General features: G+C 38.9%; 1 pseudogene; it reads left to right on the top strand.

Annotated features, from left to right (window-relative positions):
- Positions 1-5,521: 5,521 nt before the first annotated feature.
- On the top strand, positions 5,522-7,031 carry LOC114616589 (annotated as a pseudogene).
- The last annotated feature ends 2,037 nt before the right edge of the window (positions 7,032-9,068 follow it).

The following is a 9,068-nucleotide window of genomic DNA, read 5'->3' as shown; positions in this document are numbered from 1 at the left end:
AGACAGATCTAGATTTAGTAGCTTTCAGCTCTGTCTACCAGTCACACCCCTCCAAGAGTATCATTAACATGTTTTATGATACGTCTTTGCTATTTGATTTTCTGTGAACTGTGGAAAGGATGGACACAATGGTCAGGTTATTGTTAAACAAGATAAATGCTTATAAATTATAATTTTCTCTTAAAACATTTTTTAAAAGCATGTTAACTGATAAGGTACAATGGGAAAGAGAAAGTAAAAAGAAGGTTACTAAGGAAACAGTAGGTTTTTCAATGAGTTTTAAAGAGAACAGGCAGGTAAAATGCAAGAAAACCTACTATCCAATTAAGTTCTCTCACAGTCAAACTTGCTAGTCCTGTGCTCTACAAAAAGTAATGGGATTTATTTTCTTATCAGTCTCAGGCCTGGATGAACTAATGAGTGAGATCAGACTTAATGTGCATCCCTTGCAAAAGATGTATAATTCTCAAACTACATATTGGACACAGTTCATAGCTAAATACACATTTAAAAATAAAAGCTTGCTACCTTTGTTTTTTTTTTCTAACATTTTTAGCTACAAATCTCTTAGATTGTCTCTGTTCTGGATTATTTTGAACTAAGTTTTGACAGTGTTTCTTGCATCATGTCTGTCTTCAAACTCAATATGTTTCTTCTACCAAAGTATCACCAAGTTACTGTAATTAAAGGCACATTGAACTAGTTCTAGTATATGTGATACTGTGATAGTTTCCAGAACTTCATGATTGTTAGGCAAGCATTTCACAAACAGCTATATCATCAACTCCTCTTCTGACTATATTACTAAACTGTAAGTACGTGGAGTCTAGAAAAATGGGGGTTAGCTTCATTGATAATACCTGCACCTTCCTTAAAACTTACTTCATGATCATGTCTAGTGTTTCCTCCACTAGACAATAAATGAGAACTTAAACAAAACATTTACTTGTCTGGGAATTGGCAGCCAACTCCCTACATATAATAGCAGTCCCCATTATTTTTCTATTATTTTGTTTTGTTTTGTTTGTTTGTTTGTTTGCAGTGAAAATAATAAAGTAAAAATTGGCTTTCATTTGATAAATACAAATGATTTCATAATGATGACTCATAGAACCTCAGAAAAGGGTGTTTGATTGATTGAGAAATTATATAAAAAATATAGACCAAAAGAAACAGAGAGAAACCAGGAGAACAAAATAGAAGCAATTGGGAAGGGAAACAGAAAAGACAGGGAATTCAGGGAAGCACATGTGGCATATGCTCATGTCATGATAATGAACACATAAATAAATTAATTGCCAGAAGCCAGGACCCTCGCCCTTACCCTCACCCCCTACCTTTCCCCACCTGCACAATGTCCCCTGCAGCTTGGCAACCACAAGATCCTGCTTGGCAAGCAGTGTATAGCAGGGAGACCATAATTCAAGCAGTGTACCATATCTTCTGAAGAATAGCAGGTAGATCATAATTCAAGGCACTGTACCGTATAGACCATGACATGTTTCAAGCCACAGGCCGAGAAGATTCTGTACTTTTCCACCACCTGGCCCCTCTTACCCCCTCCCCTTGTAAAGCATGCTATAAAAAAGCATTTCAGGTTCAAATACATGACTCTTGACAAGCAACTGTTTGCTTGAATCCATTCCCTCTCTCGCCTGTTCTTCTTTTAGGTTGCGGTCCTCCTCGCCCCCACGAATAACTAGGACCCGCCGGTCGGGTCAATTAATAAATATGATTTTGAGAAGAAAGTCATAGATGAAAGGAGAACTGAAGACTGGTACCCAGATGAATAGAGAATGTCAAATGATACATGGGAAAGGAACCCTGATAATCAATCAAATCTGATCTGGTTCTAGGAACCTAGGAAGTCCAGAAGATGGAGCAGTAAAGTTGTTGTCATTGATACCTATAGAGCCACTTCATATACTAAATTTTCTTTTCTATCTCACTCAAAACAATTTTTGTTTGTTTACCTTTTGTTTGTGTAAAATGTTCCAGTGTGCCTTCAGTAGTTGCTCTGTTGGATCCAGAGCCTCTTTCTTGTAGGTTACTGAATTTGTTCCTGATTGTCCAGGCATCTAGGTGAGTCTCTGACACTGATGATTTATTCCCTCTGCAGTCTGTGCCTGTGGTATTTGTTACTAAATTACTGGAGTTCACCACCCAGGCTCCGTATCCCTTTTACACTCCCAGTTTTGTTTTGTTATCAGCTGAGTTCACACTAGCTACACAAGACTCTAGGTCAGTGTCTCTGCAGATCTCTCCCTTCCTTGTCTTGGTTTCTCATTGGATCTGATGACTTCCCTATTCAAACAAGGTAGGTGCAATTTCAATCTGATAATGTCATGACATTGACTTTGTATTTACATTTATAGATTTTATTATAGAGTTTACATTTTTATCCTTGTGGAAAAAAACCCATTTACATCATTTTTTCCAGAAACATGGGTGTATTTTTTAAAGTGTTTTATTATGTTTACTACGTATCACAGGAATCAAAGTTGGTATTTTTCTCAGCTGCAGACTCTGATTGGTGTATGCTAGTACCAGTGGAAATGGCACTATGATAATGGTGCCATATATGATAATGAATCCAACAGTGTTAATGGCTTATATTAAGAGTGGACTATACAGTCTGTCTCATTTAATGTTTTAATGGAATTATTCAGTAATAGTTTCAAGTCTTTACAATGATAGATTATTAATTACTTAAGAAAAAGTTTAAAATTTTTTAGATTGCATACACAAGATCACATACACTCTAACAGTGAACACTGTCTATATGCTCCAGGTGATGTGAAGGAAGTTCTTATTTCGTCTTTCTAGAAGAGTGAAACTACAGAAATACAGCTGGTAGTGTTTTCTAAAGATGTGATATATGAAGTCATAGGTTACAGAAAGCTGTACAGAAAGCCATTGATGATGGAGACACAGGTCAAAAGTAAGCTCTCAAGCACAATATAGAAGGTAATAGTAATAGGACAGAAAAGTAATAGCAAGGATCCATATAAACATAGCTTAGGTAACAAATTTAAAAGTGAAGATCAATTTGATAGAGTTAGAATCAGAGAGAACAGAAGATGGAGCAATGAGATGACTCTTTTCTGTATCTATAATGGAAAACTATAATCATATGTCAAGAAAAGGGTGGGGTTTTTATTGTAGAAATAGTAATATAGAGAAGAAATCCTCTCTAGTCCTACTGATCTTCTTCCCCCCCACATACACACTGTAAATGTGAAGAATGTGGATATTCATAAACACATTGGAGTAGAAGTCCGAGAGATCTGGACATACACAGGTGTGTCCATCACAGAAAATAAGAGATGTCATTATAGACCAAAAGGATTGAAAAGGATCTGTTGGGAAAGAAATGTTGACCTAGCTGTGTATAGAACATGAATGTATTTGGCTCACCACAGTGTCAGGGGGTTTCACTTTCAAGGTATTTTCTTGGATCTCAACACTGATTTCCCTTCTGATAGGCATAATGAGGACACTATTACCCAAAGTATCAGGTTCGTTCATGTTTCTCATCATTTCCCTTTGAAAAAAGAAAACAAACTGTCCATTAATTTAACAATGCTGTAACAAATTCTGTGATTCTTTCTCTGGCATTTCTCATACCCTTCTACCCCATGTCCCTCCTATTCGACTGTTTGTCCTTTAAATCAAACACTTAAATTTCCATTACATTCAAATTTGTAGCAGAAAGACTATTAGTTTCTTTATTTAGAAAGTGAATTTGTGAGTATTTCAAACCTTTATTCTTTGAAATAAAAACAAGGAGCACAACATTCTTGTTTCTGGGATTATTATTTAAAATCAAAGCAAAACAGTACTCTATGTACTTGATGATTCTAATACACAGCGCCCAATAGGAATGTCTTCTATTTCTGATATATCTAGAGTGATCCAGATAATTAGATACTCTGATACCTTTGTTATTTCACACATCTTGGAAAAATCTTCACATGATAATCTCAGTATATCAGACTCACTTTTCATTAAAATGTTATTGAACATATTTATTTAAGAAAGAATATTATATCAAAAGAAATATGTACAATATTTAGTCATTTCATTTTTGTATTACCTGATAGACCATGACAAAGTGTCATATTAGAGGTAATTACTCTATTTAGGGGATTGTAGCAGTATATCCTGATTGATTAAATGCTAGGTCCCAAACCAGATTCCCATTATAGAAATTATAACTTATTTAGGCTTAGCATATTTATAACAGTTCTAAGCAATGAACTTTTAGCTAAGTGTCTTTGCCTCCATCTAAAATGAAGTAGGTTTTTGTATTAGTCTGGATTATCTAGAATAAGAGAGCATAGAATGAATCTCTTTCAGCAAGATAACATATATGATATATATATAATTTATTGGGATGACTTACAGGCCAGATAATCTAACAATGGCTGACTCTGAACAGAAATTTCAAGAATCCATTATTTGCTCAATCCACAAGGCTGGATGTCTCAGCTAATCTTTATTATAAACTGGACTCTCAAAGAAGTAGGTAGATTTTAATGACAATGAAGGAATAGGTGTGCTAGAAAGACAAGAGCAAGCAGGCAAAAATACAAAAGTTTCCTTCCTTTTCTTTATATAGACTTCTAGCAGAAGATATGGCCCAGATTAAAGGTGTGACTTTCTGCCCCAAGTGTCTGATCGAAGGTGTGCATCTTCTTACCAAGAGCTCTGGACTACAAATGGATTCACCCACTTCACACTAAGAAAAACAAACAACCTCACAGGTGTGCAGTCCATTTCTGGATTGTAGTTCATTCCAGATGTAATCAAGTTGATAATTAAGAAAAGGTATCACAGTATATATATAAGTACAATATCTTCAATATCCAATATCTTCAATATCTTTCACTGTATATATATATATATATATAAAACATAAAATAATAAGCATTCATCCTGGAAACACCAGGCAGCATAATGCTCAGAAAGCTACTCCAAGAAGAGCAGTAATAAAATGCCAAACATGGCAAAGAAGCTATGAAAAGTGAGGACCAAAGGCCAACGTCAATATTTAAAGAAGAAAAGGAAAAAAAAACTGATGACTTAAGACAAAGTGTGCTAGCAAATGAAGGGGGGAAATTGATCTGATTGAGGTGGAATCAGAAAGAATGGAAAGCAGGCTGATTTTCTCTATATGTACAATGGAAACAGAAAATTGGATGGAAAGGAGGGAGATATTTTAGAAATAGTGATATAAGATATAAATAGATAAATAGATAGATGATAGATAGAATCGATAGTTTACAATTTTTTTATTTTTAAAGATTTATTTATTTATATGAGTACACTATAACTGTCCTCAGACAAACCTGAAGGCATCAGATCCCATTACAGATGGTTGTGAGCCACCATGTGGTTAGTGGGATTTGAACTTAGATCTCTAGAAGAGCAATTAATGCTTTTAATCACTGAGCCATCTCTCCAGCCCCAGTTTCACACTTCTTATGAGCCTTACTCCTTGTTTTGAGTACTAACTAGAATGGACCCTAGTCAGGTATTGCTCAGCCACTGAAGAGAGGGCACTGTGGGACTGGGGATTGTGATATGTCTCAGTGGCTAAGAGTACATTCTGTGCATATGGATCCAAGTCTGGATACTGGAACCCGTATAAAAAGTTGGTCACGGCAGTGCATGTGTTTTAACCCTGGTGTGTGTGTTGAAGAGAGGAGGATTAGTGAGCCCTAGTCTATATCAAAGTTCAGAGGAAGACCTGCCCCAAGGAAAGAAAGCTAGACAGTTATCAGATAAGAAAACCACAAACTGATGCAAGCCGACAGACCCAGGTTCTGATCTTTGGTAATAACAGAGCTGCTCTTCAGCATCCCCTCCGCCCCTTCCTCCCTCCCCCTTCCCCCTTTCCCCTCCGGGTTCTCCGTCTAGCGTTTCTTCTTATTCCTCCTCCTCTCTCTCCCCGTCATTTTCCACGTCCCCTGTGATCGGTGACTTTAGCTTCCCTCTGATAATGAAAGGGAGGGCAGGGTCACCCATAAACACAGATCAGACACTGTGGAGCAGAGAGGAGGTTCCAAGCTCAGTCCAGGCCTTATCCGCTGCAGACATCGATCCTGGGTTTCTATTGACCAACAAACAGCATCTCATCTGTAACAACAAGGATCTGCAGTCAAAACATCAAGAGATAGTGAACTGGATACAAGTCTAAACACCCAGGGTTGTACTACAGAGGGAGACCTGTTCTTGCCTCAAAAGTGTAAAGAACTCCAAGGGTTCACACAGCCCTTCACAGAACTACTGAACAGACTAAAAATGGGTCGCTTTGACAGAGGACTAAGTAACTTCCAACAGAGTGTGGCCATGGACTGGATCCAGAGTATAGTCGGTGTTTTACAGAAGTCTCCGATGGCTGAGCATTATCTAGGAAGCTTGGTGCAGGTAGAAGGAATGTTAAAGACTTGCTTTCCTCGTATAGCTGCCGGGAGATCATCCTCAGGAGGTAGCAGGCGTCAGATAAGCAAGCGCTTTCCTAGCCTCTACAGTAATTCAGGTGCTTTTTCTCCTGCACCTCAGAGAAGATGGGCCAAACACGGCTGGGACATTTAGTTTTGAAACCAAAACAGCCTTGGCATCTCACAGTATGACCAGCTATGAACCTCACCTGGATTTATAGCCATCCAATTTGTAACCTGCCCCTCAGATCCTAAGGCTCCACCTCTGGCCACAGTCCCGTAGGTACTGAAGCCAGCATTGGCATCACCCTTTTCCTTCAGAAAGGAGGACATCTCTTCATCCGTTCTGTCCCAGACACTACGATCCCACCAACTACACTGTCTCCAGTCATCCCTGGTTATCTGAAGAAACTGTCTGGAGAGGAGCCTCGGTGCCATAGTTTGCCAGTAACAAACACTGCCATCAGACTGAAGTTGTATCCTTGTCCACCTGTCCTACCTACCACAGACAGAGAGATGACTAAAGGACACCCAGAACCACCGATGATTAGCCATCCTCCAGTTGCTCCTGATCCTCAGCCCTAACCCAGGCTCTGCAACTGTCCTCTGATTTCCAGTTTATAAAAATATATGTTTGTTTGTTTTTTTTTACTTGTAATTTATTTGTGGTGAAGAAAAATAAATCCTTTCTGATTCAAGACTTCTTTTTTTTTACTTAAAAAAAGAAGAAAACCAATGTCTTCCACTTAACTCAACACATGTATGCACACACCTTCCCAACATACACACACACACAGAGGAGAGGAGGGAGGGAGGGAGGGAGGGAGGGAGGGAGAGAGAGATTGAGAGAGAGAGAGAGAGAGAGAGAGAGAGAGAGAGAGAGAGAGAGAGAGAGAGAGAGGCATTTGACCCAAGTGAGAAGTGACATACGAACTTTTCAGTTGTTCAAATTCCCAAACTTTTTCTATAAATAAGGGGAAACGAGGTCTTTGTTTCCTCCATTAAAACTGGTTTTGAGAATGTGAACCTGATTTTCATAATACATTTATAAATTTATTCTCATACCTATTGGAACAATAGTACAAAATGTTTCAGAATTGCCTGTAATCATTTGAGTTGGCTGAAGACGGAGAAGTATAATGACACAGGGTGGTGATCATCTGCCTTTCTAGAAATGTGGATAGAATCAGAAAGAGGGTTTTATTGAGCACAGTGTAAGCCTGAGGTAATTTAGAGCTGGCGTTTCTCAGGGCGTGTAATGTTTTAATCCTCCAGCTTTATGATACATCTAGAAGGAACTCACTCAGTGTTAGAAGAGATGCCACCCAGGTGTGTCTGTCGTCAAAGCGATTCTATTGTCAATGACAACAAATTTTTCAAAGAGCATCAATTTTTGTGATCCTGAATTATTACTCTAAAGTAATGTGTTTAAATAAATCTCATGATCAGGTCTAGTTAGGCATGAAAGACAAACAGTTGCAAGGAATAATTCGAAGATCTTTCTGATGTAAAATCATCTTCTCTGGCTTGCAGCTTGAAGAAATCTCTTTGCATTCAAAGCTGATGATTTTCTTGGAAATATAAACCATTTTACAGTTAGACTGTCTCTGCTTGGGGTGCGTTACATATCCCATGCATGGGGAGAGGGTTCACTGCATAGAACATGCTTAGTTACTAATGCAAAACAAATTGTTTTCTGTGGTTTGTAAATTCCTCATTCAAATATAAATTTTCTACTTATAAGCAACATTTTGTCAAACATTGTGCCATACCACTTAGCACTTTGAGGATTGAAAACAAGTAAAAAGTCACTTCAGGGAGGTAAGACCACAGCTTAGAACATTAAACCAATTTGGACTGTCAGTCCTATTGCTCTGTTCACTAGTCAATGAATATGATCATTTGTAGGACTGTGAAGGACAACATGGTTTCTGGTTGAGCACCAGATGGAGATGGCCAGAGAGCCTGCTGGTTAGAGACCCCAAAGGTTTTCCTGCAAGGAACAGCATACATTCCAGCATACTCCCAGACTCAAGGCTCCTGACATGAGGCCAAAGACCTCCATCGATCTGCGCCTTTCAGGCATGTAGAACAATACCCCCTAGCCCCTCCACAGGTAGAGGGTGTAACATTAGCCTCAAGACAGATTTCCATATTAATGAGATACCTAAAGGCCAGGGGGCGTGGTCAATTAAACATTCCTTCCCAGACCCTCCTCCTTGCAAAAGGTATTTAACCTCAGGCCCACCCTGAAAATGTTGGGGTATAGCTTCATGCATTTTCTGCCATGACAATAAATATCTTAAGACCATAGCCTATTTCCCTTCTTTGGGACCCACTGTGGGGAACCGTGGAGAAGGTTTTTAACTATCAAGCTGCCTCCTAATCTCCCACAGATGATCCTTCTACGTTTTCTGCCACAGAGGTCCAACAACCCAAGTAAACAAGCCAAGCCAGGCATGACCCAGCCAAGAGAGAAATCTCATCCCCTCAGGACACAGCCAGAGCTTCTCCCTCCCTCCCTCCTTGGACTGCAGGCCATCAGCTGGTATGCCCCACTTTGATCTCAACCCTTCCGTGGCATCTCTGCAGCACCTGAGAGCCCAGGGGCCTGAGAACCAA

This window comes from Grammomys surdaster, unplaced genomic scaffold (genome assembly GCF_004785775.1).
Source record: "Grammomys surdaster isolate TR1022 unplaced genomic scaffold, NIH_TR_1.0 332627, whole genome shotgun sequence".
Classification (NCBI taxonomy): domain Eukaryota; kingdom Metazoa; phylum Chordata; class Mammalia; order Rodentia; family Muridae; genus Grammomys; species Grammomys surdaster.
This window is presented reverse-complemented; position numbering and strand designations above follow the sequence as displayed.